Raw genomic sequence first — 7,484 nt, 5'->3', positions numbered from 1 at the left:
CGCTTTGACCTTCTATGTTTGACATCATTCACATTCTGGTGCTCACTATGTCCCCTTTGTGAATACACAATGGTCCTCTTAAGCTATTATACATATCTGCCGTTTGATCCCTAGTTTCTTATGGGGTTTTGTCCCTTGACATCTGGGGGGCGTGGCCTTGTTGGCGATGGAAGGGGTTAATAGTTTAAAGGCCCTCCTCCATACGGGGGGGAGGGATCAGAGCGCGATGCTGCTCTGATCTATACTTAATGAAAGTACTCCATGCTTCTTTTAAAGTACTCCTGATACTTAATGAAAGTACTCCATGCTTCTTTTGAAGTACTCCTGATGATAGAAACAAGAAATGCGTTGAGCCAGTGCATAGTGTATCAATAGCAGTGGTAGTAACTAAATGTAATGAGTATCTAGTGTCAGGTATACAGTGTTTAACCCTTAGCTGACGTTCAGTGTGCTCCAGCTTAGCCCCAGCTGTATTATCACAAGAGTGGTGTCTTTGCGGTGTACTTGTCACATTGCTGTGTATTGAGTACAGGGTCAGTGTAATGGGTTTAAAACAGGCTATTTTGAACACATAGGGGTCTGAGTTATACCCCAGAGTGTGTTTCATTTTTATCAGTGGTGGCAATTGTAACATCCCAGAGTTATGTTACTAAACTCTGTTTACCTGCTACAACATGTTAGGTGTATGGGTATTGTCATCTGGTGTAATCTAACATTCAGTGGCGTACACACAATCCATGGGGCCCCGGTGCAAAACTGAATCATGGGGCCCCCCTCCCCGTCGCTGCCCCCCCAACCTCCCTCCACCAGCAGCAGAGTTAGGCTACTTTCACACCTGCGTTAGGTGCGGATCCGTCTGGCATCTGCACAGACGGATCCGCACCTATAATGCAAACGCTTGTATCCGTTCTGAACAGATCTGTTTGCATTACCACGAGAAAAAATAAATAAAGATAATGCAAACGGATCCGTTTTGACTTACACTAAAAGTCAATGGGAGGCAGATCTGTTTTCAATTGCACCATATTGTGTCAGTGAAAACGGATCCGTCCCCATTGACTTACATTGTAAGTCAGGATGGATCCGTTTGGCTCCGCATCGCCAGGCGCACACCAAAACGAATCTGCACAGACGGATCCGCACCTATAATGCAAATGCTTGTATCCGTTCAGAACAGATCCGTTTGGCTGCAAGCAGCGTTTTGGTGTCCGCCTCCAGAGCGGAATGGAGGCTGAACGGAGGCAAACTGATGCATTCTGAGCGGATCCTTATCCATTCAGAATGCATTGGGGTTGAACTGATCTGTTTTGGGCCTCTTATGAGAACCCTGAAACGGATCTCACAAGCGGACCCAGAAAGCATTTGCATTATAGGTGCGGATCCGTCTGTGCAGATACCAGACGGATCCACAATTAACGCAGGTGTGAAAGTAGCCTAACTCTGCTATATTTCTGTAGCCTGCAACCTCTGACTGCCCAGTTGGGCTGAAACTACTACACCCAACATGTTTTGGCAGTAATAGTAAATGGATATTGGTGCAATTCTGAGCTATTAGTCTATATAATATAGACTAGTATCCCAGAAATGCACCAATATCCATTTACTATTACTGCCAAAACATGTTGGGTGTAGTAGTTTCAGCCCAACTGGGCAGTTAGAGGTTGCAGGCTACAGGAATATAGCAGAGCTAGCTAGTTATAAAGCCAGCCCCCAGCAGACCCTACTCTGAGTCTACTCTGAACTCACTCACTCATAAATGTGGTGAGCAATTAGGAAGACCTTTTTTTTTTCTTTTTACAAATCTAATCTTATCTTATCTTAACTTCCGGACCGGCACCGGCTTCTTCGCGCTCTCCCGAAAGCGCCTTCTCCCTGCTGCATCTCGGCGTCATGTCCGGTGCGGCCGCCCAACCGGAAATGACGAGGCACGCCGCACCAGCATGGGGAGGAGAATCAGGGGGTGGAGACTCAAGGAGGGTAGGCCTGGCCTGGCACTGACTGCAGCTCAGAAACGCAACACTGGGCGGCGGGCCCCGGGTCGGCCGCCCAGGTTAAACAGGCAGGCACAGCACTACTGCGGGGCGGGGCCAGGGGTCCACAGGCGGCCGGGCCCCCTGGAGTGCCGGGCCCGGTCGCAACTGCGACCCCTGTATGTACGCCCCTGCTAACATTGCATTCTCCATTATGTGCATTTTCTATGCCTGTTTCATAAATTTGCTGCAATTTTCATGTTCACCAGCAGGTGGCAGCAATGTGTTTAGCATAGACTTAGACAGTTTAGCATATCTGGACTGGAATAGTACATTCTAATCTAGCTCCCCCCCCCCCCCCCCCCCTCTTTGAGGTGGTGTGGAATGTTCCCACTTCCTGCCTCATGGGAGGAAAGAAAGTTCTAGTTAGTGTACCAGCCCCCCTGCTTGGGGAAGACTGTGTTAGTAGGAGCTCCCAGTTACAGGGACCTCAACCTAGAATCCAGCCTCGGCTGAGACCAAGGATCCCTCCTCCCAGTCTGAGCCCTTCAGCCTCGACTGTGGACAACCAAGCAACACTTCCAGAACTACAGATCTCCAGGAAGAGTCATTCCCTGCAAGCAGTCCTGTGAGTACTTATCCAGAGTCTAGGAGAAGCCAAATTCCTTCTCAGCTAGTCAGGCCCATACTAAGCAGAAGACAGACAGAGCAGAAGATAAATACCTGCCAGATTCTCTAGGCATATGACAAGAAGCAGAATATATATAGATTCCTGCCCATATTGCCAATACCTGCTGGGACCTAAAGACTACTGCTGTAACTCGTATGGATTTCTGTTGCCATCCATCCAGTAAAGACAAGTTGCATTATATTTCAAGTCTGGATCTCATTCATTCCTCCATTACTCCTATTAACAACACTCAATTTTATTGCAAGTGAGCCAGGATCCAGGAGTCCAGCCGTACCAGGGTAGGAGATACAGTTGACACTATACAGAGACATTATCCCCCTCTGGCATTCCTCACCTGGTATGTGAGTTATACATCTTAAAGGGCCCTGCTATAGTACTTGCACAAGCTGCAATTGGCGTCACGAACAAACTATAGACTTATATACATATATCCTGACCCACTGCATTGTACCAGTGTCCTGCTCATTGCACAATCAGCGCACTTTTGCAACTTTGTGCGCTTTTACTAATCGGGTTTATGTGGGCTTATCTTGCTCTATCACCCGTATGTAGCACTACCACCACTGATTAGCAAGTGCTATTATATATACAATTTCTCCCAAGTTTTTAATAAAAAAAATGTGAATAAAGTCTTTTTTGTTTACATTTTTAGCGTCCCATATATGAGTCAAATACGTAATTTAAGGTGACGCAAACCTTGCTTTGGCTACAATAGCCCTCTGTGAGCCTATTCACAGTGGCTGCAGAAGTTTTTGCTTAACTTTTAAGACCCATTTATAATATATTTAATAGAACACTAAAACAGAAAATGCATTTGCTGTCCAATGCAATGTTGGCGATTTCACCTTTAACCCCTTAAGCCACCGATGTCGGCCGTTTCACCCCTTCCATGCCGCAATCCATAGGGACCGCCGAATGGAAAGGGTTAACAGAGGGAGTGAGCTCCCTCTCTCATCATACCGCTGCAATGCTGTGGCAGCATCCCGATGGTTACCATGGCAACCAGGCGCCTTCGCAGGCATCCGGCTTGCCATGGTATATCTGAGTTTTGTAGTATATATTGTATTTCTTTGTAGTATGTATTGGAGGGGTGGCGATCTCCATGCAGTCATGCACACCTGACCAGTTAGTATGCCCTGGAGGCTGGTTTTAAAGTCAGTATATAACTGAGTCTGCTTATATAGCACCTACCAGTAGCCATTAGGCTCCAGGAGAAGTATATAGTGGGCTCAGCATGCATGTTGGTACTTGCATCCCTGGATCCGATGGAAGCTGTAATGGCACCGGACGAGGTTAAAAGCAGAATGTGCTTGGCGTGCATGCTGTACCTGCGCTCCCTGGACTTTGTGTGGCTGTCATGGCCCATAACAGGTAGGAACTAGTGTTAGGGACCACTCATTAAGGCGACCTTGACGTGGTGAGTGGCTTAGTACGCTTTGGCCAAAATGTACACCAATGCCTTATTCAACATTCAGCATAAAGGCAGGGCAGAGCGCTGGTTGCAGAGTGCGATTGCATTTTGTGTTCTTGCATGGTATATCTGAGCCTGACATTTTCCTGCAAGAGACAGGAGCCTGATCAGGCTTAGTGTAAATGAAAATACACTGCAGTACACTATACTATGGAAACACAAACATTATTTATTTTTTCAAAAATGCTTTTATTGTGTAAAGCGAAAATAAAATAAAAAAAATTACATATTAGGTATTGCCGCATCCGTAAAACCTGCTCTATAAAATATCATATGATCTACCCCCTGACGGTGAATGCCTTAAAAAAATAAAAATTGTGCCAAAAAAGCTATTTTTTGTCACCTTACATAAAAAAGCGTAATACCAAGCGATCAAAAAGTCCAATATAGATCAAAATAGTACCAAACAGTCACCTTATCCCGCAAAAAAAAAGGCCCTACATGAGACAATCTCCCAAAAACAAAACGAAAAGGCTTTCAGAAAATTGAGATACAAAAACATGATGAGGTGTGTATTATGATGTTCTGCAGTAGACGAGGTGTGTATTATGATGTTCTGCAGTAGATGAGGTGTGTATTATGATGTTCTGCAGTAGATGAGGTGTGTATTATGATGTTCTGCAGCAGATGAGGTGTGTATTATGATGTTCTGCAGCAGATGAGGTGTGTATTATGATGTTCTGCAGCAGATGAGGTGTGTGTTATGATGTTCTGCAGCAGATGAGGTGTGTATTATGATGTTCTGCAGCAGATGAGGTGTGTATTAGGATGTTCTGCAGTAGCTGAGGTGTGTATTAGGAGGTTTTTCAGCAGCTGAGGTGTGTATTAGGAGGTTCTTCAGCAGCTGAGGTGTGTATTAGGATGTTCTGCAGCAGATGAGGTGTGTGTTATGATGTTCTGCAGCAGATGAGGTGTGTGTTATGATGTTCTGCAGCAGATGAGGTGTGTATTAGGATGTTCTGCAGTAGATGAGGTATGTATTATGATGTTCTGCAGCAGATGAGGTGTGTATTAGGATGTTCTGCAGCAGATGAGGTGTGTATTAGGATGTTCTGCAGCAGATGCGGTATGAATTATGATGTTCTGCAGTAGCTGAGGTGTGTATTAGGAGGTTCTTCAGCAGCTGAGGTGTGTATTAGGAGGTTCTGCAGTAGCTAAGGTGTGTATTATGATGTTCTGCAGCAGATGAGGTGTGTATTATGATGTTCTGCAGCAGATGAGGTGTGTATTATGATGTTCTGCAGCAGATGAGGTATGTATTATGATGTTCTGCAGCAGATGAGGTGTGTATTAGGATGTTCTGCAGCAGATGAGGTGTGTGTTATGATGTTCTGCAGGAGATGAGGTGTGTATTAGGATGTTCTGCAGCAGATGAGGTGTGTGTTATGATGTTCTGCAGGAGATGAGGTGTGTATTAAGATGTTCTGCAGCAGATGAGGTATGTATTATGATGTTCTGCAGCAGATGAGGTGTGTATTAAGATGTTCTGCAGCAGCTGAGATGTGTATTATGAGGTTCTGCGGTGGCTGAGGTGTGTATTATGAGGTTCTGCGGTGGCTGAGGTGTGTATTAGGATGTTCTGCAGCAGATGAGGTATGTATTATGATGTTCTGCAGCAGATGAGGTGTGTATTAGGAGGTTCTGCAGTAGCTAAGGTGTGTATTATGATGTTCTGCAGCAGATGAGGTGTGTATTATGATGTTCTGCAGCAGATGAGGTGTGTATTAAGATGTTCTGCAGCAGCTGAGATGTGTATTATGAGGTTCTGCGGTGGCTGAGGTGTGTATTAGGAGGTTCTGCAGCAGATGAGGTATGTATTATGATGTTCTGCAGCAGATGAGGTGTGTATTGGGAGGTTCTGCAGTAGCTAAGGTGTGTATTATGATGTTCTGCAGCAGATGAGGTGTGTATTATGATGTTCTGCAGCAGATGAGGTATGTATTATGATGTTCTGCAGCAGATGAGGTGTGTATTAGGATGTTCTGCAGCAGATGAGGTGTGTATTATGATGTTCTGCAGCAGATGAGGTATGTATTATGATGTTCTGCAGTAGATGAGGTGTGTATTAGGATGTTCTGCAGCAGATGAGGTGTGTGTTATGATGTTCTGCAGGAGATGAGGTGTGTATTAAGATGTTCTGCAGCAGATGAGGTATGTATTATGATGTTCTGCAGCAGATGAGGTGTGTATTAAGATGTTCTGCAGCAGCTGAGATGTGTACTATGAGGTTCTGCGGTGGCTGAGGTGTGTTATGTTTTCATGTTGTCCCCACCTTGTATATTAGAGTATCTCACAAGGGTGATGTAAACGTTGTGGGTGCATAAGGTGGGGTACTACCTTGTAAATAAGGGGTTTGAAAAGCATATGATGATGACACATTTAGTAATTTGTAAAATAAAATAAAATAAAACAATACTCAAATAGGAAGCAAGAATGAAACAGTTCCAGCAGCGCCCTCGCTCCTCCCGCTCAGCCAGTCACACACTCCCCTATCACTGCCCCGTTGCTGCTTAGACACACACATGGACATAACATCACAGGAAATAAGAAAGAGCTGCGTTGGCATGGTCATGTGACCATGGCCCCGAGCGCAAGAGAGGAGCAATAAAGGTAAAAGAAATACATTACAATACTACAGATACCTTCATAAATGATTAGTTTAAAGGATGTTAATGTAAACCAGAAAAATCATTTTAATATTATATGTAAATTACTGCCTTTGCCTTTCTCGGTCTATGCAATTCTCCTTCTTGTACCTCTTATCGTTTGTCCTTAAAACAGATACAGTACCTTTCTTCCTTTATATTTATCCATGTATACCTAGCACAGTATATGCAAATGAATGGCATTGTGTAGGTTTCAATCCAGTGTTTATATTTTTTACATTTAAAAGTAACATAAAAATAATGTTTTGTACATTTTTGGCAGGCTTATGCCGTACATTTATATATTCTTTTGGGTGAAACAAAAAACACCAAATATCTAAGATACCTAAAATACCATATATGTAAGGGACTAACGACAATCTATTGTTTTATAGTCTATCTACAGGTTGTTATAAAAAACGGAATGGTTCTGACCACTGGGAGGCCAATGATCCAGAGGACAGGGGAACCCAAAGTGAGTGCTCTCAGTAAGCAGTTTCCATCTAGAGAGTGACTCTGCATGCTCAGCCACTTTTCCGTCAAGACCCCCACTCTATACTGAGGTAAGTGTAATCTCAAAAAGTAGAGATCATGAAGATCTGTGTTCAACTACTTTCATCTTTAACCAATGATACAAATTTTGTAATTATCTTTTTCTGTCCTTAACAGAGACTTTTATGGACAAATGTAATCTCTTTTAATGAATT

This window comes from Bufo gargarizans, chromosome 4 (assembly GCF_014858855.1).
Source record: "Bufo gargarizans isolate SCDJY-AF-19 chromosome 4, ASM1485885v1, whole genome shotgun sequence".
Classification (NCBI taxonomy): domain Eukaryota; kingdom Metazoa; phylum Chordata; class Amphibia; order Anura; family Bufonidae; genus Bufo; species Bufo gargarizans.
Note: the sequence above shows the minus strand (reverse complement) of the source record.